General features: G+C 42.9%; 1 long non-coding RNA gene across 1 annotated transcript in view; it reads left to right on the forward strand.

Moving 5' to 3' along the window:
- The window catches only part of LOC112454354, a 144,217-nt gene that overhangs the window by 116,008 nt on the left and 2,016 nt on the right, over positions 1 to 26,193 (forward strand). The window lies entirely within an intron of this gene.

Below are 26,193 nucleotides of genomic sequence, written 5' to 3' on the forward strand. Positions count from 1 at the left end.
TCTGATCTCGATAACCGTTGTCCTTTTTTTCACCGGTGTACGACTAGTTTTGAAAATGATATGTCTACATTTCTCCCGCGTGTGTTTGCAACAAAAGAAAGATATAAATTAAATTTATTTAAGCTAAATTATATTTTTAGAAAAACAGAATTAAATTTAACGCAAACAAAATGACAGTCGATTTTGTTGCTGCACAGAATTTTAATTATTTTGTATGACAGATTGACGTACTTATATAATTTTATTACTGCTTCAGACCTTTGTTACATGTAGGTCCAAAATTTTCTGCTTCCAAAATGCTTTCTCTCCCGCTTCTGTGAATTGTTATTAAAAGCAAAATTACATATGGTAATAGCGCGCTCGTGATTTTACAATTAATTCGTCTCTGGTGACTATAATTCAAGATTTGTCATGCTCGTCACGCATGTCTTGTCATTATGACATCGATGACAACATATAGTAATCGCCAATATCACGTTTGTACGATCGGGTTAATGTTGATTGACGCCCTATGTAGGCATACGGAGGATGCTCCTCATCGTATGCACACACAGGAAGTATCGGAGCCGAGAGGATATGCATCGAGCCATCAGGCCATAATTAAACCAACACGTGCCATGACTGTTTGCCTCCGCATAGCCGGACAGCCTGTGTGTAGTGCTATAAATGCAACTAATCAAATCTGTGGCGGGACCTAAAGCAAAATCAATTTCGAAGTACGCGCAGAACATTTCTTGACTATAATATAGATAACGGAAACGGAATTTACACCGAATAAAGCGATCAATATTATTTACAAGAATGCAGCTTGCAACGACATAATAATTCAATGCTGCGCGTTTTACAATGAAATGACATTTCCTACATTTTCTAATACTTATCTGCAATCAATATCGCAGTCTAATGGCAATCTTTTAAATTGAATTAATTATTTTTCTACTAGTTTTTAAAATATAACAAATTAAGTTTTTTATTACGAGTGAATATGCCGCAGAATTTCGTACTTATCTACTTGAATGCATTTACTATCGGCGATTAAGCCAGCCCAGCAATATTTTGTTTCTGAGAAAACAAAAGATCGGGAAGGTCGTCTCGATTCGCGTCGAGGAGGACATACCACTTGCCCGACAGGATAAACGACAAAGAACCGTCCTTTCTCCCCTTTTCACCGTTCCTAGCGTCGACGTTTACTACTCAGGGGAAGAGTAGTATAACCCCCCGGTGCACGGATCCGGTCCAAACGAGGAATCTGAAATTCTCCGTCTTATCCCTTCCTCTCTTCATCTAGCTTGTCTTGCGAGGGGACGCAGAAAGGGGAAAGGGAGATGGGATGAGTCGAAAGTCAATAATCTTCAAGTAATCCGTCTTTCCGGCGAAAGCTATTTTCATTGTACTCCAGATTCGCGGCGAGTCACGGTTGGGGGGAGGGGAGGGGGGACGGTGCGTTAATCAACTAAAAGCCGGTAGTCTGGGTTTACACACCGCGTCTCAATAGACGCTATCGTCTCTACCTCGCATACCGATAACTCCGCCTGGCGGAGATGCATACATAAACGCGCGCGCGCGTGCAGTTGACTCGCACTTGATTCTGTAATCAGCCCGCGCGTTGAGTGATAGCCCATATTTACTTATTGCGTGCCATCGATCATTCAAGATCTCGGACGATAAGACCTTGCGTGCCACACGGCGCGACACAGGCTGGGGGAACTGGTATCGTTATGGAGCGACGGATTCAGCGGCCATAATTGTGATTTGTCGTCACGTCGCAATATGTAATAAAAGTCCTACGGGACTGATATAACACCTACGACGAAACGTGTAATAGAAAATTGATCTTTTCTTCGTGTTCTAAACTGACATTCCAGTTATCGCGGAATTTTCTAAAAAAAAATTGCACGTTGGTGTACAGGTTGCGATTAACGCACGTGCAAATTGCAAGTTCGCCGTAACGTCAGCCGCTCGCAATTCGCAAATGGGTAAAAAAATCGCTGAACGAGCATTAAGGGATAATCGACTTCCGGCGGACAGTTACGGCCTGTCGCATTCACAAAGGAGCGTGTAAATGCGCTGGACGGGGAATAGTTACGATTGCGATAGCGTGCAGCGGCACAGAAGATACGATTCCGCGCGGATATCTATGTAGAAAGAGGAGCGACGTATCGAGGTGGAAACACGACGGCGAGAGCGAGGAGCGAGGGAAAACATTGTGCACGCTGCCGTAACTTCGCGTCACGGCCGGTGAGCTTCATCGATCACCGGCCAACTCAATTTGTCTCCATTGATACCAATCTGCTGAGCAAGCTCGGCCACTCTGTATACCTCTTTCTCCCCCTCTCTTTTACTCCCGCTCGCTAGAGCTCGCGCTCTCCTTCCCTCTTTCTATCGGCTAAAATCTCACTATCGCGGGAGGACGGAATGTGCTGCGTACTAAACACCCGGATGCTGGGAGCCGAGCCTCCGCATCCGCATAATGCACGCGCGAAGGAGAACTCACGTGCAAATCATTCGTTTAGTTCTGTTTATTTGCAGGCGTCGCCGTACTCATCTTCAGCGCGATCGTCTATTTTGGCGCGTAAAGCGTGAAATTGCAAATTTTGTTCGAGGCAGTATACAAAGGAATTAATGATTTCCATGCGACTACCGCGCGATTCTAAACCGCATGGTCGCGAATAACGCCCCGCAAAAGTTACGTATGCAATAAATCGCGCGCACGCGTACGACGGTGAACGATTGTGTAAAGTTGCGCGAACGTCGCGGAGGTAATCAACCGACTAATTACGCAAGTCTGATTCGAGCGCGTTGCAAACATCGCGCGATGTTAATCAACATAATTAAACTATCCTCCTCAGTGATGGCGAATCCGATGGTTCATAACGGCGGCGTCAGCTCCGCCCGAAACAGTCTCACCATCACCGCGAGCCGTAGACACCTTGGACCGGTAAGCATCCGGCTTCGCCGTGAGACAGTGGGTGTGGATACGTGCAGGGACACGTGTGTTGTAGGAGCGTAAGAGGAACCGTGCAACGAGACCCGTGTCGAACGAGCCGAGTGGCACAGGAAAGGGGGATGGAAAGCGGAAAGTGAGGCGGGGACCGGTACAGACACGGGTACGAAACGGGTTTCTATCAAATTATAAGTTGTCACACGGATGACGACGCAGCGCAGCCGAGCTGACTCCGGGCTTAGCTTTCCCAGTTAACGCCGCCGCCAATCAGACCCGCCTCCAATCTCCTCCCTTTTCATCCTTTCGTCCTGCAACCCTAACTCGCGCCGCGCGTCTCTCTGTTCGTTCTCTTCCTTTCTCTCTCTCTCTCTCTCTCTCACTCGCTTTATCTGTCTATCTCTCTGCCGTCTGTCTTTATCTTCCTCCGCCCCCATCATTCGTCTCTATGTCCATCCTTCTTTGTTTCTCCCCATTCTCTTCCTACTCCTCCTCCACTATTCAACCCTCTTCCCCTTTTTCCGCCGTTCTCTCGTTTACCTCGGCGCGGCGCTTCGTACCGTGGTCTTTCCGCTTCTTGAGCGCTCGCATGGAAGGAAGCAAGAACTCTACTCGTAGGCGCATCGCAGCTGGCGGGCTCGGCATTTGCATGCGAGGAATTTATAATTGGGCAATGTTTATCTTATGCCGGTGGAACTACCGCTGCTGTAACTACGGCGAGCCAAGGAAAAGATAGCCTCAACCCGGTTGGCTCGTTAGTCTGTCGGATAAATCGGCACGCAAACGAGTCGACGTGAAGTAGTGAGCCCGACTTTTCCAAATAAAGTACGAACAGTTTCTTATATCATTATACTGTACAAAAGTAAATTACTTAATTCGATCCTCGTTATTTCCATTGAAAATACAAATCTTAACTTCGAAGAAATATAACTATGAAATGTATTAAATGTATCTATTGTCAGTTGTTCTCGATTAAAAAAAAAATTTCTTGACTTAAAATGTTTAGTTATTCTTTTGTAGCAACTTTTTACAAGTTTTTCAGTTTTACAAACTAATTATTTTAATTTTTTAATCTGAAAAACTAAGTGTTATTTTAGAAACCACTGATTTGCACTTCGCAAATGGACCGTGCAATATTAAATGGAGTTAGGGAAACGCGTGAGAATAGAGCTTTTAAAAACTATTGCTTTCCATCGGATTGTGCCAAAAGTATTTCAGGCTGTATTCCAAGGTGAAGTTACGAACGAGGACCACCGCGATTTGGCAGTCCTTCCGTTCTGCGTGAGCCCCCGTGTTAGGGGCGAAAAGATATCGCGATATTATACGATGATAATGGGGACCGCTCAATAACATCGCGAAGAGTAATAGCAGCGGCATTGTGCTTAATGGCTATGGTATTCTACGAAGGGAATCGAAGATCCGGTTTATCGTAGCTGGTAGGGGTTAGGGTTCCTCGGTGACGAATAGTCATGTCAAGTCGGTCCTGCAGGTTGTTCTTCCGCTTCGCGAAGTGTTACGGCCCCAATGAGAGGCTATAATGAAACAAATTGACAGCGAGAAGGAGATACTTGACTCTGTATTTTTATATAAATGAAAAGAAACCATCGTACGCCATGAAGCATTCTCGCAATAATCAACACAGCATAAAAAGATTTTTATTCGCGAGGTGACTATTGTGTAAAATCAATTTTATGCACTTGTATAGACTTTCATATTTCTGAAATGCGTATAAAGCAGAGATATTATTGAGGCAAATAGAATAATTAACTGGAAGTTAGAGAATATCAGATATATTATTAATGATTAATGTATTCCGTGATTTTTTAAACATTAAGACTAAAGGAGCGTGACAAGTACATCTGAGAAATGTGACTCAATGCTTTTGCTTCGGCATTTCAAAACAAATATTCTCACTTCTTCTTCACAAATGTTTATGGGTACATTTATCCTTCGCGCACCATCACAAATTCTCAACTCGAATAATTTCCAACGGATTTCCATAAGAACTTACCCGATTTATTATAAACGCATTATGCTCCCTGGTGATGGCCCTTTTTTTACCCTAACCCCAAGCATCAGCTCTCCTCGCGGGGAAGGAGCCACGCAAAATTCGCGTTCCCATCCTTTCAAAGAGGATTTCTTTTCGAACTTACGTCCCCTGGACGGGTTCGAGCCCCGACAACAACGGGGCTTGAGTTCTTTCGCGACAGATTCGTGAACGTATTTACGCTGGATAATCACTCAAGAGAGGATTTTCCTTATCGTCGTGGGGATTAATGACAGTATACGGAAACACCCTAAGGGCTGCCTTTGAAAACGTAATACATTATTATCCCCAGCATGCTTTGTAATCTTGATAATAATATCAATAACATAAAATACACACCGATACGAGCAATACAAGAAATACTAATAGAGTATTGAAACGTTTTCTTTTTTTAAGAAAATTATTTTTACCGTACATTTATACAGTTTGGCGTATTTGTGAGAAAAATTAAATCATCGCGTATGAAGAAAGTAGATTAATTCTCTCATTTTTGATTACTTGAAACTTTTGACGAATAATACCAGATTGATCGAAATGTCCGTACAACAAGAGGCGTTGATAATTTATTACGTTCTCGTAATAAAGTTGATTCATCGATCGATCGTTTGTGACATGAATCACGTACGTCCGTTGATGTCAAATACCATGACATTCTACGTCCGCTGATCGTGGAATGCGGTGCACGAGTTGCCGCGCCGCGACGCGTCGAAGAGTTACAAGTTGCCAGCTAATGTTTGCAATTTGCCCAAGCGTGGTGAATCTCACCGGCGAGCAAACTGGGCGGCCGATGCGGAAGGATTCCTAAAGCATCCCCGGGAAGCACGGTGAGCGCACTCTCCAGTCGCTGCCGCCACCGCCATCCCAGCAGTAGCAGGAACGGCAGCGATAACGGATAGCGCAGCAGCAGCAGCAGCAGCAGTAACAGCAGCAGTGCAGCGCCCTGCACCAACCAGCACGCCGCATCAAGTATCACTCTATTTACCCGTCAAATATTTGTGCTTTTACCGTGGAGCGCCGTATCCGAAGACCCTCTCTTCTCCTCTCCTCTCCCTCACCGTCCTCCTCTTAGCTATCCACTCTATCCTCTAGTGCCACTTTGTATACAGCGAGCACTGTCGGTGCTGAATTTCCCTAACGAAAACTTGCCGAAAATTTGCAATTCGTAAAGCGGCACGGTGAAGGGAGAGAGAGACAGAGAGCAACGGGCCCTTACTTGCCGCGCGGGCGAAGAGACAACAAAAACTTCGAAATGACGACTTTGTTTCAACATTGAAGCTGGAACCGAGAGCTTCGTTAGATATTAGATAAATATATAAGAAAGAGAAAAATGCGAAAACATATTTTTCATCCATATGTTTCAATTCTTTACGATTTTTAAATGTATACATTAAATATTTGCATTTTTAGGCAGAGTATTAAAGACGTAAAAGGAGAGAATCAAATATATCTTACGAAAATATAAATTCTAAATTTTAAAAGCAACATTATATATACATACATAAATTATAATGAATCATTATTAGATATTTGTGACAATAAAAATATCTAAAAAATATTATAAAATATTATATTAATACTTAATACAATAATCTTTATTATATCTACTTCTTTAACACTTCTACTTAATTAGTCTATTTGCCTCGATAGTCTTCTATTAGTCTTCTATTAGAAACTATAGGAGAGGTATCCAAATTAGTTCAAATCAATCGATCAGAATATATGGCGGACGACCGTTTCTGTATCTGGAATAGACGGCGGAAACAGAACAAAGGACTCGTAACATGTGCCAAAAATAAAGGTTCCTTCAAGAAGAAACGGAGAAATGACGATGGCAAGCATCAAGGTGCCCGTAGGCTGGTCACGAATGTGACGCACGAGCAGGTACCGCATGGCTGTCCTTCTTTCTTCCTCTTCTTCATTTCTTCTCTTTTGGCCCCTTCGGCCGGCCACTCCCGGGAATCCTAATATCTACGTTTGACGTCATGCCAAATACTTACCCTTACTCGTCTGGAATAAGGCAAACGGGCGACGGGCGCCGCAATAGGCGACGGTAGCAAACGGACGAGATCGGAAAGGAAAGAAAAATAACAGTCGGCAATACGGACGTCCAGAGTCTCTCTCTGATGACGTATTGTACCTTACATGCGCATCCATTCTACCGGAACGGAACGGTCATCATTAAACATCCGGCGTAATAACCATAATTCCGCTTTCGACTTCGGCCATATTCGACGAACGTAAGTCGTGCGCGCATCTCGCCGATCCCACACGGCGAATTTAAAATCGGAGGGACAGGTCGCGACGGAGACTCGTAACGCGTCTGTAACAATCATCGAATAGCACGGAGCAATAGAATCGCTACGAAGCCTGGCCGCCAATATAAATCTCCTAATCTTGAACCTTGCACGAAATTACTATTTGTCATCGTAACTCGTTTTGTAGCAAAGTCCAATTGTCGAAGATAATCAAGTCGATCCGTGAACTGCGATAGAAACCCCGATGGCTGCGCGACACGTCAATTCGAGCGCGTTACTTTTCACGGCACGAAACACATCCCTCCTGTAAAATCGACGGAGTTTGTGCCTTCCGAATTCAGTCCAGTCGAATGATCGCGGATGGAAATCAGAATTATCGGGAGCATGGCAGCCGCGTTATGATGGCTAGGTACGTACGGACAGAAGGCTCGAATGCAGACCGTCCGATTTGAATACGTAACTGGCCGGATATAAACGAGCCTATGAATAAAATTTAAATTCCAATCACAGTGACCGAACAATGCAACAATATGCGCGGTCGCACGGTAACAATTGCGCCATATAACGCGAAGCGCGAATGTTGTACCGTCGAGGCGCTTACGAACATCGACGTAAGGAATCGATTAAAGTGTGTGACTCTTCCAATGACAATCTCGATTAAAAATACCAGCACAATACAGCCGATACAAGGTGGCAACATTTTTTAAATATTCATATATTTTTTCATAGACACGCGTATATATAGATACATACATATTTTTTCCTCCCTACTCAATTACCGAGAAAAAGCTATTGATAAATTTGATACCGACAGATTTTATGTATCAGTCGATAGTCGCGCCGGGAATCTCGTGACGAAAAGCAAACGTTATAATTGCCACGTAATTATGCGCATTTTAATTTGCAAGCGCGCGTTTACCATCGGCCATCCTCGTTCTCTTTCCTCTCCTCCCCCGCCCCTTGGCCTCTTATACATACATGCACAAGTGAAATCCCAGCAAATTACAATCGTGCCTGTTTGACGTGCGCGACGGTTTGATTTATTAATCATCGACTCGCCGCGGGACGGTCCCGCATATTTTCACACCGACGGAGTACCGTAATTTTCTCCGTTGGCACACACGTTGTAATATTTATGTCCAAGTGCGGGACGCAGCGTCGCATTATCCCCGACCCTCTCGCCAACCCTCGCTGATCGACCCGACCCCCTTCGCGTATTCCAAACGCGGATAGGAGACGAGCGAGCCGTTTGACGCGGAACGCAAATGATTCGATGGAAACGCGAAAAGATCGATTAGCCGCGACAGACAATGACTGTTATCTTTATCAGCGAATTTATGCAAATTAACGATGCGAATTGCCGAAAATGCATGTCCGTTCGTTTGTCCGTTTAAACGCGTCGGGGCCGAACGGAACGGTGGAAACGGAAGAGGGAAATCGGAAACCCGTTGGCCCGCGCGTAATTTTCGCGCCGGCGATTTTAATCGTGATTCCGCGTTTTTACTCCGCACCTCGACTGTCGCCGTCGCGTTGATTGGTGCGAACGCGAAAACGATTGGGATTGACGGTAGAGCGCGAACGTCGCCTCGTCGCGCGTCGCGTCGCGTCGCGTCGGTGCGGCCCTCGTTAACGTCGGCGCATCCGTATAGACGCGGCTGCAACCTGCATGTAAATCGCGATAATGTCGGACATATGTAACGGAACGTAACGTTGAATGACGCTAATGAGTAAATAATATGCGCACAATATTAACGCTCACAAACAACTCGGTTCGTTATGCTTTGTTTCCGCCGGCGGAACGTTTAATTATTGATATTTGCCGCGATTCTGGTAAAATGAACGCTGCCCGTTAACCCGTCCGTTTAACGAGCGACTTATGCGCGTTGTACCGCGTATTCTATTTGCACAAAACATCGACGAGTGATAGGATGATTACTGAAACTCTATGAATTCGTAACTGCCACGAGACTGTACTTTTATTATCCGTTATTATCGTTTTACGCTAAATTTGCCTGAATTTGTATCTCGTTGAACTTTTTCTAACAATATACACGATGCCACGTGTTTTCCAAGTTTTATTTCGTGCATCGATAAACTAATTTGGTTGTTGATTGAATGATTAAATAATTTTAAACACTGGATTATTTTTTTATTAATTCAACTCAGGTGTATATTTTATACAATTTTTTGGAAAATATAACTTTTATTTTTTTTTTTTTATTATAATAATACAATTATAAACAATTATAAATATTGCATGATATCATTTGACAAGATTGTAAAAATACGTTATTTAATTTGTTTGAACGCTGACGGAATTACGCTTTAACAGTCTGATTATATCATAGCGCTCTGATTAACGGACTTTGCTTCGATTCAAGGGATGCAATATGTAGTATATATGTATATATATCAGCATCCTGCAAAGTTTCACGGACCGATAAACGTATTGGCGATAGTACGTTTTCGTAGGATCAAGATAAGATATATGTGACAAAGAGAATGTTTCACGGGTTCATCGTCTTGGGAACTTTATTGCATTATTAGTTCCTTTTAATCTTTGTTCGATATATTATCTTTTACCGCTATTTTTATCGCGTTCACTCGTTGTTTCTTCTATACAGTAGTAGTAACAATTGTGTATATATTTTGTATTCTATAGCAATATATTTATTATTTATGACGTTGAAAGTGAAAACGACGTTTAATTATCTGTAACATGGTATACTTTATTTTAAATCAAACAATGAATCTGTAGTTAAATTAATCTTAAAACTCATTTTCCAATTTTGGACATCATTTTCAAGTAAATATAATTAAAATAATCGCAAATGCAATGGAGTATCAGGGAATGAGCTGCGATACATGGGAGATCTCCGATTTTGGCAAAATCGTAAAATGGGGGACCGTCGTCAGGGGAAAGCTGGACGGCGCGTGGGAGAAAAGTGAGGATATAAACAACCGGCGAAGTAAAAGTCGCATACGAAACTTGGAGTAACTTATCACTTTCCCTTAATCGGGATCAGCCGCGCGACGGTACCAGCGACATTCGAGTCTCGTCCCGTTAAATATTCAGAAGAAGTCTGCCGCCGGTGTAAATCAGAGCGCCAACCGCCCTCTGCCAACCCTTATCCGAGACTCGACGCATTGCTCCCACGTGGATGCTGCCGACTACGAAGTCAACAGTCGTCGCTCGCCCTTTTCTCGCACGCTCTCTGTCATTGGACAGCGAATGAGATCCGACTCGAGAGAAGTAGGAACAAAAAAATAAATTTTAATGAGCCGGAAAAGCTCCAGCATGCCAATCAATAATTGATCGCACGACGTTAAATCCATGTGAGAAAACCTGCAAATTTCTTCAAACCTATAAATCACGGATGTGATAAATGTCGAAACTTAAATTTAAAAAATATCGGAATGTATTAAATTATTGTAAATCTTTATGTTATTATTTGGAGCTGTATTTTAGAAAGATCAGAAATAAGATCTATAAACGCAAAAGAATTATAGACGTTAATTTATTGTTCTTCAGGGATATTATAGACACATATCTTATTTAATACTTGTTAATAAATATTAATTAATGTAATAATATATCATGCAACATTGCTGTTTATATTGCGAATATTTTAAACTAAAATCTTGTCGAATTGTTCTTACATATAAACATGTATAGCAAGAAACATTACTGCACGTGTGCCAGTATATACTTATAGAGCAACTTTGATCGCTATCCGGCCTTTGCTCATGACGCTCGCGTCGTGAATACAAATAAGCCCCGTAATTCGGATTAAGGGAATACTTCCGCCTGCTTTTGATTCCAGCGGATAATAACGCAAACGGCGGTAAATCAAGATGATCAATGTCATGCGGTGCATGCGAGGATTCCGGGGAAGTAGGACCAAGGGTGGTGAATCCTCCAAGGAACGTAGGGGAAAAGAGACGGTCGAAGGGATGGTGGTGAGCTGCGCAGGGTTGAGACAGAGGAGGCTAGGCTATTACTATCAATTTGCATGCCTCCGGTCATTCGGCCTGCCTTTATCGTCCTTTCATCTTGGCGATATACCGGGGGCTTATTTCCGTCCATATATTTCTCAGCCCCAATAAGAGATCCGTAGCGATCCCTCCTTCTGCCCTCCTATTTCCCCTTGAAGACACTCTCAAGAAACTTCGTGCCAGGGTGCAAAGATTCCTGTTGCACGCTCCCATACGTTAACGTCAATGATTTCGACAAAATTAACTCAAAGGCTTAATCGATTTTGATGCACACGCGCAAGAGAGACATAAATATACATTAGAATATAAAAAAATTTTTTTTAAATAACGAGAGAATCTAATATTAACAAAATTTATTCTAATATTAAAATATTACAAGGTCTTGACAGTTTAACAAACATGAACTTAAAATAATTAATATAATTAGTAAATTATTTATAATTTAAAGTATTTTGAAAAAACATTACTCCGTTTTTATGAATTATTAAACTGCGTCATGACAGTTGACTAAACAAATGTATTTTAATTCATTTTTTTGCTCATTCAATAACTTTAACTTATAATTTATATATAAAATACAAATTATATATATTATGTAAACTATATATAATAATTTGTTCAGAAAACTCTTGGTTGGTTACAAGAATATCTGGCATGACTTGCCTTTTTTTTTCTATTTGCGCCCGAGGATACTTCATCTTCCTTTCTCGGAAATTGCAAAATCATCACTTGATAGGGTAGCGAGAAGCAGAGTCGAATCGTTAGAAAACTTGTGCGGCGGATCTCTTCTTTTTGAGTGCCTCTACGCGAGGAGGAGCTTGAAAAGGATCCTCAACGACTGTGGCTACGCTTTCCGTACAGTCAAAGGCTTCGGCGCAAAAAGAAACTTGGCCGGCTGAAAACAGCCAGATAGGAGGAACTCACTCGACCCAAAAAAATATTCAACGAAACCGCCGACGAAATGTGAGTGCGTCCAGCGCGAATATGACGGAAATCAGATGTGTGCGGACCGACAAGCGCGAACTTCGCGGGCTCGCTTCTTTTCGATCCGCGGAAAAGTATCGCTCATAATTTAAAACTCGCGAAATGTGACGTATTGAAAACCGTGCCGCGAACAATTTTTCGTGAGCATAAATTATACTATCAGTGGAAATCCAGATTTTATAAAATTCCAAACTCGACGAATACCTGATTGATATTATAATACGTCCGTTCGCGAGAGATCGCGTAGTTCCAGATACTAAACTCGGCTAACTCCGAAAGTTAGGCGGAAATGAACGCTATCTCGAGCCACGGCTCTCTGTACGCCATAGTTATACAATTTATATTGCATATCGATAACATAATTCCATTCGATGATTCGAGGGAAACTTCGATTGCAACCTGAACTTTAGGAATTCCATTTTGCTCCGGACTGTATGCGTACGTTAATGTTTAATTATCGAACATCGGTCAGTCATCACGTTATTCGTTAACATATTTTTAGCGAGTAATGTGAGAATCGCTGCGCTAATAGAGATTGAAACTTTTTTCATTGAATTTCTGTCACTGTACCTAGAGTGTCTAACCGTCATTATACTCGTCTACTCGTCCATGACAGAAATGTCGGACCGGAATAGCGGGAATCATTCAAATTGTATTTATGAATTCTAAAGTTTTTCCGGCAAACCACAGCACGGTCGGATGTAGGAAACTTTAAATAAAATTCATTTGGGAGATTCGTGATCCGACATTACCATAAATTTGCAAGCTACCGGGTGCGCGGACTTGGAATTTATTTCAACTTCAACTACCGGGACATTCCCTAGAAAGAGAAAGAGAATCTCAGAATTCTATGCTGAATACACTTCTCGAGTTCTTTGCTATTATAATGGTACCTGTAAATTGCGACGATCGTAATGAGAACATTGGTAGGACCTTAAACATTATAATATTTTTTACCAACTTCTATAAGTATTATTCATACTTCAAGAGTAAAGTCGACAAAATTCTGCATAAAGATTTGATTTGTCTCTTTTACACATAAATTTTAATGCTAAAAGAATAAGCTTACAAACTACATTAATAACGTCATAAAATATGTTATAATGATATATATGTTATATTTATAAAATATAATACATATATTTGCTGTTTTTATTATAAATACATGTTTATATAAATATCAATTATAATTCTTCGAAAAATATTGTTAAAGCACCAAATGCGAATTAGTGATCTTCGTCATGTTCCAACAATTATAGCGTTTCTTGTTACGTCTAATTTACAAAACAATGAAAAGTATTGTCCATTATGTTTATATCCTCCGTATTCTTTACTGGATGTTAAAGAACGCAGCCTCTCTCGCCACGATAATGCACACTCGCAATTATCCTTAAGAGTCGCCTGACATACACGCGGCTCTGGCGATGTTCTACCGGTGCTTTAACCCTCGACGGCGGTGCCCCCGGACCAATTGTCTCCCTCATAAATTACCGAGGATCGTCGCCGAATTCCAGCCCGGAATTCGCAGTCGTCGCACTTAGGCGCACGTGTGCGTGTACTTGAGCGCGAAAATACGAGGTGGTGCACGTGCATGAATTTACAAGGGAACTCGGGGCACGTAGACGGGTACGGCAAACACGCGGTACGCGCGCGTCGGCGTCGCCGGCTTCTCTGCGTTGCGGGACAGTGCGTGCCGTCCGGATGCGTCGCGGCGCCGGGTGTCGTTAGAGGAAACGTCAGCGCGCCCGGAAACGTCCTCGGTCTTCTCGCGAAGCGGCGAGCAGCGGGGTATCTCGTTCTCATGGACGCGACGCGAAAAACGAGACGAGAAGTCGAGGAGGAGAAGACCGCGAAAGACCGCGGAGGACGGAGCTTAGATATAATATTCTCACACCGGCAAAACGGCCGTCCCGCGATATTACAACCGCAATGCGTACCGCTCTTCCTGCGTGGCACATGCGCGCGACGGTATCGCCTCGTATATCCGGCCTAGCACTGGTGGAGACGGCGACGGTAAAGCGGACAGAAAGAAGCGGATGAGAGAATCGAGGATATGAGAAGAAGGAACGAGGAGAAAGACAAAGCGAGGGATCAAACGGCGCGCTAGACGGGCAAATTTTCTGCGATTGTCAAGGTACCGCTAGATGTTAAACGGCAAGCTAAACTGAGAAAAAAGCACTTGAAAAAATAATCGGGGTCGATTGAATATATAGCTACCATGAAAAGTGTTCAGATCTATTTCAGTTCTGAATTTATTGCATAAATTTAGACGTTATTATCAGTTTGTCACCAAATGCATCGAAAACCTCGCTTTCATGTTCCACACTCAGAATGTGATATATAAAGTCGTAGAATTTGCAGACAATTACGCTATATATGTATAAGGGAATCTTTGACAGTATTTAGTAGAACAGCATGTATTTCTCGCAAGTCCCTTCTGCGACCATTAAACGACGCTTCGCTGTAGTCAGTTCGCCCAGCTAAGACACACTTACTCCTATTTGCTTTCTCAACGATGTCACTTCTAACCCTTCTCAACGATGTTTCCCCTGGCCCTTCTCATTCTTTCCCCGCGCGGAACATTGCTTTGGTACATTACGGGCGCAGATATTCGAATATGCCGCTCGCAGGATATTAAAGTACTAGTTGAGCACTAGGGCTGCCAGTGTACACGCTCTTACACGCCCGCCAAGGCGGGAAAACAAAGTTACAGAGACGATAGAGCAGGCGATAGTAACGGCAACCAATGGGCGGCTTCGGAGTGCAACGGTCCGGACGGATCGTAGGGTTGGCGGGTAACTATACGCGGGAGCTTCCAATTAACCCCCGCATTTAGACAGTTTGAGCACAATAACATAGCCCAAGGGGTTCCTTGCACCAGTGAACGAGCGACTAGCGGAGAGTAAGTTGGAATAGTAGAAGGAGGCACTCTCCGCATGGCGCGCCCTTTCCTTCTTAATGTAGCTGCATTAATTAACCACCGAAATAAGGCACACCGGAATATTTCGCTGCTACTCAAACTCGGAAAGAAGAGAAGCCTCGATGGTCCTGGGATATTTGGTAGTGAATTTTCCGCGCTCCCGAAAGAATTCGTGCGAATTTGCCGCCACGAATTTCTGCATGCTCTTTGCGCCATATAGATTAGCAATAAAATTCAATATATGTCATCTGCCATATCACGAATTGCAAAATTTGATTAACGTTGAAACAAATTTCATTTTTATGTCCGTGGATTTGTGGCGCAAAATCGATTTTCCGTCGCATAAGGTTCAGATATTGAAAAGTAAATTGAAATCTTTTCCTACAGTTGATATAATTTACTTCAGATCTCGCGCAAACGATAAATGAATATTTAAATTATGAACAAACTTTTTTACAGTCCTTTAAATTTCGTATGTGTTTCGTTCGTAATGCGAAAAAAAAACTTTCGGATCGATTGGATCGCACTAACACACGCTTTAATCCCGGGTCGTCGGTCGCGCCGGTGGTACGTCGTCACGACATTTTAAGGGGCTTCGTGTCTCTCATTTTCGCTATCCGGCGTCGCTCCAGCTGACTCTTTCTCGATTTCTTCCGGAGCACATCTCTGCTCTCGAAAGCCCCGCCGCCGCCGCCGGCAGTTCGTCGTAACGTTCCCTCGGGTAAAGACAGCCGCGACCCTTGCCTCTTACGGGTCTTCGAACCGCCATAAATGGTTTCATTCTCGACTCTACATCCCGATATAAAAATCTCTCCCTTGGATTCTCGCCGGCGCATCGCGTGTCGGAGAGGAACGGAGAAAGTGGAGCAGCACAGCAGCAGCGTGCGACGAATGAAACGACGAATGGAATCAGAAAAATGCAGGCATCTCCGGGGAAATTAACGTAATGAGGCAGTTCGATTCTTCGCCCAGCAATGAAAAGGGCGATGCGGGAGGGAGGGCAGGAGGGCGGGAGGAATGGGGAAAAAGGGGGTAGAAGAGGAAAGGAAGGGAGGTAGTCTGGAAGCCGAGAATACTATCGTCCTCCGCAGTCGTTCGCCATCGCGAAGTTATTGGTTCCTTCGAGATGCTTACTTCCGTAATTCGTCGGGATCGTTCGATGAGAGGCCGAGCGTCTCATTAAAATTAGAGTGGATCTTCAACGGTAAGACTTCGCATTGATTACGGCGCGAGAGTGCCCGGTATCGTTCTCCTCTCGTTGCGACTGGTCCTTTTCAACTGCGTCGGGCTTGTTCTTAGGAGATGATCGATTTTGATTAATAAGTATGACAACGAAACCACGATTCTTGCAATGCGACGATTTTCTGGATATGCAGAAATAAAGACAACCGGGGAGACAGCTGTCTAATTATTCTCGAAATATTATGAGTCGCGAAACTCGTATTTAGTATTGTACATTATCGACTAGGACTATATTCACTAGATTATCTAACATGTATTACTCACTACTGAAATCGATGCCAAAATCTTTTTATTCTTTCGGCAACAATGACAATTAACACTGTCCAATATCTATCTAAATAAACGTATCTATGATTGCAGTAAAGGCAATATAAAGAACGGCTGTATTTATAAATATATTTATAATAGTATTACACGTATTCACAGAGAATGAATTAAATAACCTGAATAAATATAATTAACAAAATAGACTTGGGTTATTGTGCGAATTACAGATCGAAGTTGCTTCAACTCAGGCACGGGTAACTTTTATTCGTCGATCGGGCGTTCGCAAAAGTTGAGCCGGGAGATCGCGCATTCAATGAGAAAACTTATTTGCGAGCTAACGAAAGGTATCGGTCTTTCCTCGGCGGCCTCGTCGGCCTCGTCGAAATCGGACAATTACGCTAAAGAGACTGTTACCAAAATCACGATGCTCGCGTCGTTATTCGATTTTACCTCGACTTCCCGGACAATGCCCGCGTGATTCAAATACCACAATGCGAGGCTTGTCCACGATCGATTCAATTACATGACTCGAGAGGCATGCGGCGGACCCTCATTTTTCATCGGTACCCATTATGGCGAATCCTTTCCAAACGTTCTTTCGCTCTCGACAAACAATGCCCATTTTTTGCGCGCAATAACAATCGGGCTCGCGCCTTTGTCTCTCGCTCTCGCGCGCTCGGTCGGCCGACGTGGAAAAGGAACAAATGCGAGTTAATAAAATGTCTCAACTACATTAGATACATATTTCCTGGTTCCTCCGGCTTCGCCCTCTCGCTCGAACCGTCTCTCCTCTCTTTCGTCCTTGTCTCCCATCTCTCTCGCGCCCTTTTGTCCCTCTCCTCGCGGCACGGCCCTTTGCCTTTGAGCCGCCATAGCAGTTCAATTGTCCGCGAGAGGCGGGAGAAAGATTCTATTAAAAGTTGACGACGGGGACCGACGACGACGACGACGACGGATCCGGACTTGCGAGTTTTAATGCACTCGTTATAATCGGCCCTCTTACCGCGAAATGCCTAGCGAGAGCGCGCCTTCGTTCGTTACCCTTCAGCGTTTCCTACCCTCCTCCAACCTTCCCTCTGCATTCATCCCCCTCGGTAACTTTCATCCTACACTTGCCGCGCGGCGCCTTCTCGCGCGCGTCCTCGTAAATTGGGAAAATAATTTGCTGTTTTAAGAAGTGACTTGGCTCTCTACCCGAGCTCGGCCGTCCTCGTTCCCCTGTCCTCACCGCCACCCCAGCCCACGGCTAAACGCGAATCCTGCTTTTTAAGCGCAGCAGTCTCACAACGGCCGGACATTCGCCTCGTTTTCGTCGCGATGCATTTGACGCCGTCGTCGACGTCGTTCCCGTCGCTCCGCTTTTAGCGTAAGGCGCCGTTTTCATCGCTCGTCTCGTCGGATAACTAATTTTCATAATCTTCGGCCGCGCGAGAAAGTCGCCTGGGAGAAAGGGACTTGCGCGACGGATGGCTCGTCTTTTTATCCGAGTTCTTAAAGTTTAATTAAATTTTAATTTATCAATATCCGTCCACGGCCTCCGGCGAGAATGATGGATTTATTCTTAATACTAACGGGATTTTTTTTTACTTTTTGCTAAAAAAAATGCGCTAATGCTATATTTTATCTTTCTGATATATGTATGAAGAAGTTAAATAGTCTATTGCGTCTGTCTCTGATCAAGAGAGAGAGAGAGAGAGAGAGAGAGAGAGAGAAACCATAATTGCTTTTATTAGGTATATCGTCTACATGAACTACATAGTGTTAAAAGTATCTTGAAATATGGAACTGTTGATTTACAATTTATATATATTTATTTAGTTCATCAATAAACACATTTCTTTCACGAATAAATAATTTTACATGGTTCTAAATAATGTTGATCTCTTGACGTTTAGTACTAAACGGCGAAAACTCGCTAATTGAAAAGCTTATCCGTATCTGATCGCGTATCTGCTGAGTTACGACGCAGTAAAAAAGTAGCGAATGAATTTTCAACTTGTGCGAGAACAACGGGGATCTCGAATCAAACGGGGGAAGTGCACCGATAGCGGGGCAAGAGGGCGAGGAGCCAGCTTAATAATACAATCTGAGCATCATTAGCCGCGGTAATGGTGTGAACTTTTAATTAGTTGTGCAGTTTCATTCGGAAACACTTGCCCGAGCAGCGAGTCCATTGTGTTTTTATTCATGACCCGTGAGATAGGCAACGCAGTCCTATCTTCTCTCCCGAACCGTAATACTCGAACCGCTTCCACCCCCGCATTAACCAGAAACCCTCGGGCCCGCGAAGGGCAGGAAAACTTTAACTTTCTTTCGCCTCCCCTGTCGGGAAAAATCTCGAGAACGAGATGTTATGCATTTGTCCATTAACACCCATGGACTCTCTAACAATCGACTTGATATCTCGACTTAATCAAGGGGCGAAGGATTCTTTTCCAGAATACAGAGCAGTTTAAAAGACTCGATAGAAATACATGAAAAACACATGATTCTAAATAACATACGTTGAGTAAGGCTATTAAATAGAATATGATTATATTAATACAACAAAACGCGCAAAAGAATTTCTTTATATTATTAACATCAAAAGATGATCAAAATCTCGGGTACTTGCAACTCATGTGTTCGCGTAAAAGAATCACGGCGCGGCGGCGTCTCGCGCTGCGCGTGTACTTGGCGTGAGACACTATACCGTGTCTCTTGATAAAATCTTTTGTATTAGTACAACGTTTGTCATGACTTATAATACATAATAGAGTGTCAATTTATTTTTAAATACTGAAATTTATTTTTGAACTATTACTGAAATATTGTTCTTATATTACGAAAAAGGATAATATGCCAAAAGTCGACGAGACAGGAGGACCTGAAGAGAATAATTTCTATTTTATTTCCCATTAATTTTATCAGGAAGGTTACAGTAAAAGCTGCAATTCCTTTTGGCAGACATTAAGGCGCTTCATCCGGCGATCGTTCGGCAAGCCAAATACTCGTAAATATTCTCGCATTTGCGATGAAAGGAGTCGACACTTTAACGTGCTCTTCGCAGCGATCGGTCAGAACAGAGGGGGCAGGCGTTCCCTCCCTAGATAATGGCAGAGGTCCTTAAAAGGATTCGGTTTACTAATCCCTTCACGATCCGCCTATAAACTCAAACACTCTTCGCCTCAAACCACTGTGGGTCATTCAATAGAACCGACGGCATAAAACGGATTTGGATGGCTTTAATTACTCAGCTCTCGACCGGCGATGTAAATGACGGCCATTAAATCGCTTAGCTCGATGTTTACCTCGAAACCGCTAAAATGCGGACGATAGAGTCGGAGAAACGACTGTGGCTACACGTTGAACGAACGTTTTCATGCCGCGGGTATTTCGCGTCGATAATCGCATGCATTTCAATTGAATCCTCGGGCAACATACACGGGTAGAAATCAGCATTTTGAAATCTTGCGCAGCACAGTAAATTAGATTCGATACCACTGTGTTGAAAATGTTGCGGATTCATGAAAATCGTAAATAATTGAAACGATGGCGACGGGATTACCTATATTAAAGTAATTGATTATTTTAGAGATCGCGGAAGCATCATGTGTAATCGCATTTTAATAAACTCGTTTTATTTACCCGTGTAAGAGCCGTAGGGCTCCGCGTCGTGGGGTGTTTGACAGTGCAATCCTAGAAATAACAGCAAACGACTCGAGTGCCAATTCCGGTTGATTAAAGCGTTGCGGGGATATTCCGACGTGCAAAATTGGTTATTCGCGAGACGACGCGCGGCAGCGTATTTTGCAAAAAATACGCAGAAAAAAAAATGGCTCGCCGTTTGCTTATAAACATGCAAATCGTGGGCGGCAGAGCGAAATTTTCATTACGCATCCCCCTCGTACGCTACCGCGTTATTCTCTCGGTTTCGCTTCGCGGCTCGTCGCCGGTTTTTGTCTCTCACGCGCTAAATTCATCGATGGTTATCACCGTTCATCCGTTTTCCTTTCCATTCCGTGTATAGGACTCTCTGCAACGAGTCGCATTCGCTATCAAATTTCGATCGTGCCTTTCTAATCCGTATTTTCGGGGGAAAGTGTATAAATGAATTTTACCTCTATTTGAATTTTACCGACAAAGTTGCAAAGTTTTTGGAACTTTGTAAACAGATAACCGCGTTTAATTCTTTCCTCGCCGTTTTGCCCGAGTATGAGATGCGAATCGCGAATTCGAACGTCCACAAACCACATCGTTATATTTCTTCGGCGTTCACGTCGATTTGGCGGGTCGCGTGATTGAATTTCCAAGTCCCAGAAAATGATGGCGGCCCTTTATCCAAGGTCTCGCCGGATGAACCTCCAAACGGTGCCAGATTATAATGTCACGTGGTCCACAGGCTCCTCGGCGTGGGCGAGGGGAGCCAGATATATTGTCTGTCGCATGCATCGCGTACGCGCGTATACGGATCTGGGGTCGACGAGCGTAACGCCGACGCGACAGATTGGCCGGGATAAATTAATTTCATTTACCGGTGATTTAGACGATCCGCGATGTTGAAGGGAGCGCCATTTGACATCCTCCATGCTCGCAACGTCGCGCCGAGGCTCGACTACGAATGGATGCCTTTAGCGTGTCTTGGGCATCGTTAACGCAGTTAGGCGAACGTTAATGGAACCACAATCTTGCAACGACGTTAATCTCAGAATATTAAGAGTAAGTAAAACATAGTGTCATTAAAATATATTGGAAATGTATGCATTATTAATATTTCGAATTTTCCATCTTCTTTAAGAATTTGCCATATGCTGTTAAAATTACAAATTATATTATGAAGATATACATATGTCGTTGTGACAACAGTTCTTAATCTTTTTATACTCGAAGCTACTCTATCATTTGATGTTTCGATATTTCTTTTATAAGAAAAAATATTTCTAAACATTTATAGAATTAAGTGCAATTGATAGCGTTACATTATTCATCCTTTATTTATGGATTAGCAAGCATTTATAAGCGATTAAGTAAGTTCTAGTAATGGAAGTGCTTGCAAGAAACTTCAGAAACAACGACCTTGACCATAAACACGCTCGGCTGAACATTACATTCATCATCCGATGGCAGCAGAAATGTGTTGGCTAGCGGTACCCCACAACTTTCCGGCTCCTCTGTTCCGGTTTTAATACAATTACGGCAGAATCTAATATCCCACGAGAACAGGGCGTTTAATACAAAGGATGCGAGAGCATCGTCGTAAGCGAAACGAGGATTTACGTGTCAGGAATAGTAAGCGGCAAGTGTTTCACAATGGATGGGTAAAGAAGCGAAGGGAAAATAAAGCTAGATTATAAATTATAGCTTAAATTACGTAGTTATTTTAACACGCGATTCTGTATTAAGAAGCAATCGATATCGGATAAACGGTGATTCATATTTAATGCGAATCTCTGTTCTAATTCCAATAAATAATTTTAACCGTATAAGTAATTAGAAGCCAGAAAAATATCAAACTATGCAAAATATTATATTAACGATAAATATATCGTAAAAGTGAGTATTACATAACGTTATGTCCGAAACATCAGCTCACCCGACCAATAATTGCGTTTCACCTCACAGTCTGTAAAGCTCAATCATTTGGAAAGCAATTTCGATTTTGAGGTCAGCATTATAACAATTTTCATCGTAACGATATACGTCATATTTTTCCTCTCATATAAATGCGTCCTTGGTCGCAACACGAGAGAAGAATCCGCCAACTGTTCCCCCAGGATGTTACAACCGTCGGGTAGAGAGGAATTTTTTCTTGAAAAAAATCTTATGACGCAAAGTCGGGAGATTGTGCCGCTTCGCCGGGACTCTTCCGAAACACCGTGTAGCCACGATATTTTCCGCGTGGACCGAAATTATGCGGCGGCGTCGCGCAAGGAGCGGGCGCAATTATGCTTGAAAAACTTTTTTTTGGGGGGGATGAGAGGAGAAGAGGTGGAAAACACGACGAGTTTAAGAAGTGACATTCGTCTCCCGAAATTAACCTCGGCCCGCACGTGCTCGCGATACGAAAAACGCCTCGTAGTTTTTCCTGTTCCACCAGTCCCTCCCTCCGACCCGAAGACAACGAACGAATGCGACGCGCGGAGAATGAAATACGCCGGCACAGGCCAGGAGGGCCGGAGAAACGTAACAACGCGAACGCGAGATTCGCCAAAACTTCCGAAAAATTATGTCGCGTTGCTGGAGATGCATCTGCAGACGGCTGGCTTATGCAACGAGTTAAAAGGCTTCCGCGAGAAAGTTGCGCTACGTGTAGATTTTACGAGTTACGCTACTTTGGCGTGTATACCCAACCGTCCGACCATTTATAGTGTCTAAATAACAGAATTTAATCTATTATAAAAGCGGATTACAGTTTTATAATACGTCATCGTATTAATTACCACATGACATCGGCGAACAAAATAATATTTTTTAGTAAAAGTGGATTTGTGCGAAATATAGAGTACGTCTTTGATTCATGCTTTTACTGTGTTTTTATTTAAAAACTCGAAATATTTTATTTTTCTATTAAAAGTATTTTAGATATTTTATCTAAAATAAAATACAGCTTTATTTTATGTTTTTATTGACAAAACTGATATTTTCTCATTTCGTATTGTTTCTCCCTTTTGAGAAGCAGATATTTTTGTTTTCAATTTCTTCTACGAGTACGTACTTCAGTTCTAATTTCTATTTTTCGTCGTGTCGCACAAAGCCTGAAAATCGATCTCTTCCTTTTTATCCATAAATTAAATGAAATATGAAATCAAACGGGCGTTCGGCTCGCCGTTTTATCGTCTCTCACATCATTCGAGGTTGCCGGATCTAGTAAACGTCAAATCAGCCACGAATTATAATTAAACCGGGATCGCGCGGATCTAGCACGGTAGCTCATTTTGTTCCAATTTAGGATTTTCCGCGAGGCGACCGGGCACTCTTGAACAGTCAACCAGCCAGCCCAGCGCGCCAGGTAGGCTAGAACAGTGTAACGTGAAATTGGTACTTTGAAATTTCATTAGTGAAGTCAGGTGGCGTCACAGATTCAATTAGCTTTTTATTGGATTTCGAACTGTGCGAACTGTCAAAGCGGTAACCGCGCTAGCCGGTTGGCTCGTTGGCTGGCTGGCTGGCTGGCTGTGCTGCTGGATACAGCACGAATCCCGTTGCAGCCAACGCGCATACATCGTGCGTGTACGCCGGAATGGGCGATCGCTTTGTCACGAATCGATATTTTTACACCAACTCGGATAATCGCTTGCACAACTTTGCCTTCGAATACCGTCGAAATAACTGATGGCTTTTCGAATGCCCGTGCAGTTGGTTTTACGCTTTTGCGGAAAACGCGCCGCTCGTCCGTCCGTTTATCTTCTTCGTAAAACCCTCTCGCGTTCGGCCGTCCGATAATTTATTTTGCAGTGTTCACTAAGGTTTTAAATAACGAGCCGCTAATCGGATAACAAGGGTTACTTTGCTCCTACAGACGTAATTTTGCACAACAGCGAGAAAGCTGCCAGAACTAGTTAATACACAAAAAATATTTTATTTGTATATGTATGTAGTATTTTTTTATAAACTTTTTATTTAAACTGATACATTTGCAGATAAATTGAAAAAGCTCTACAACCAACAACTAATAAAAACAAAGTTTGAGCTTATGGATATCAATTTATATATTTGTTATTTAAATGACGAGATTTCCTTCGCACTAATAAAAAAAAGATGAATTCGGTGACATCTTTCTGTTTCGATCGTTGCCGTCGTTAACGACGTTCATGAAATACGAGAGAGAAGAGCAAGTAGACTTTGAAAGTCGGCAGAATTCGACCCCATGGTGGTCGGTACCGCTCGTGCATCATAGGTTTATGGTTCCACGATGGCATTTATAAGGTTTGCTCGACTTGGCAAGTAACTTCCACCGAACTCATTCCAGGCCTTTGGGGTGGCGATGCTGTGGAGGCGCGTCATTACCACCATGATATATATACGGGGAATATCCGTTAATGCGTTTTTGGGGTTCCTTATTGAAAAATATTGCGTTGATCCTGCATTAAAGTGGCAGTTCATTGTCTTTCTCTCCGTTTCTCTTGTAGTTGCTTGATATATAGCTATGTTTTTAAAGTTCATTCAACGTAGTAGTGTAATGCTATAGAGTGACTCTTTATAATAACAATTTGGTGTACTTGATATAATTGTCGGTTTAACCGAGATAATTATATTCGTCCTATAGAGCAAGAAATTTAAAAAAAATTAACCGAGTTAATATATTTAAATATCTTACCTCTTGCTTCTCTGCAATCGTTTCGCAACAGCAAAACAGACAAAACGCCTGGAACCGCATCGTTTATACAGTTGACTGATTACACTCCGCATCCCTTCGTCCTCTCCTTCTTTCCTCCCATCGGTGACCCCATAAATTAGGGTAGCCTATCGCGCTTACCTCCCCGCGGGGAAACGGAACGATTTCGGACGCACGTCGCGGCGGCGTTACGCTGCCCTGACGTTGGTGGGGCTCGTTGGTTCGACGGGCCCCGGACGTCTCATCCCGCGATAAATCAGACCGGACGCGTTACACGCGGATGCAATGCGTTTTCTCTACGTGCAGGTGAAACCAGACCGGCCAGTAGTTTTATCAAGCGCCGCGCCGCCGACCGCGGCCGGTACGGTTACGCAAGTCCCAATGCGACACTAAATTCACTGAGTTAAAGGAAGAAGAAAAAAAACGTGTTTTTATTTCTCGCGAGATCTTGTTAAGTTTAATTTCACGCTCGCAGGAATAGAGTTATTTCCGATCGAAGTACGCTATCGGCTGAAAGCTATTTAAAACGCGCGTTTGATGATTGAAGGAATTCAATCCAACAGCGGTTTAACCCACAGTTATACAAAAGCTCGAGAGAATTATTTTTAAGGAAAACTAATTTAGTAGAGAAAATTTACTTTCTTTCTAGAACAATTGAGATTTATTTGCGTATCAATACCTATCATTTGCAAAGAAATATGAATTCTTCCAGGGTTCCCGGAACGAACTGACAAGCGAAATATGCGAAACCGTCATATCCTATCGTGATAAAAAAAAACTCTTTGCTCATGGGAACACATCCTAAATCCTGGCGAAAATTCGATATATATTCACAAATTTCAGTCACGCCGTTTATTCCTCACTTTCCACCGTCAAAACTACTCTTACGATAACATCGCCAGGCAGCACAGCCTGTAATCGACTTTTCCTCTAAATGCGTTTCGCTTTTTTTTCAAAAATTCAATTACGTCGCGTCACTCCACGCGCGCGTACACACATAAACGTGGCTCCTAGATATATCTACACACATACATAGACATCTATAGATATATCTAGACATACACATGTATATGCATATACAGGGTGTCCGTAAATCGTGGGGACTTTTCTCGTATTTAGATAGAACGAGCCAAACTGAGTCGAAAAGTCTTGTACCATTTTGCAATTTTCTCAATAGTTTATGAGTTATTAATAATTAAAAATCGCCGTATTGGCCCGGCCCATCGC

The sequence above is a fragment of the Temnothorax curvispinosus genome, unplaced genomic scaffold (genome assembly GCF_003070985.1).
Source record: "Temnothorax curvispinosus isolate PA1 unplaced genomic scaffold, ASM307098v1 QBEX01005011.1, whole genome shotgun sequence".
Taxonomy (NCBI): Eukaryota; Metazoa; Arthropoda; class Insecta; order Hymenoptera; family Formicidae; genus Temnothorax; species Temnothorax curvispinosus.